The sequence below is a fragment of the Nannospalax galili genome, unplaced genomic scaffold, assembly GCF_000622305.1.
Source record: "Nannospalax galili isolate Female #2095 unplaced genomic scaffold, S.galili_v1.0 scaffold124, whole genome shotgun sequence".
NCBI classification, from domain to species: domain Eukaryota; kingdom Metazoa; phylum Chordata; class Mammalia; order Rodentia; family Spalacidae; genus Nannospalax; species Nannospalax galili.
The window spans coordinates 2,353,143-2,353,447 of NW_008352485.1; positions in this window are offsets into that span (position 1 = coordinate 2,353,143).

The following is a 305-nucleotide window of genomic DNA, read 5'->3' on the forward strand; positions in this document are numbered from 1 at the left end:
AAATTATTAACACGTTCAGTAAAGTGGCAGGTTACAAAATTACCATACAGAAGTCTGTAGCCTTTCTATATCCCAAAACAAGCAATCAGAGAAACAGTACATGTAATCACTCCCATTCACAAAAGCTGGAAAAAAAAATCTTGGAATAAACCTGAGAAAAGACATTAAAGACATCTACAATGAAAAATTAAAGAAGAAATTGAGGAAGACATCAGAAGATGGAAGGACCTCCCATGCTCATGGATTGGAAGAATTAATGTTGTGAAAATGACCATCCTACCAAAAGCCATTTATAGATTCAATGC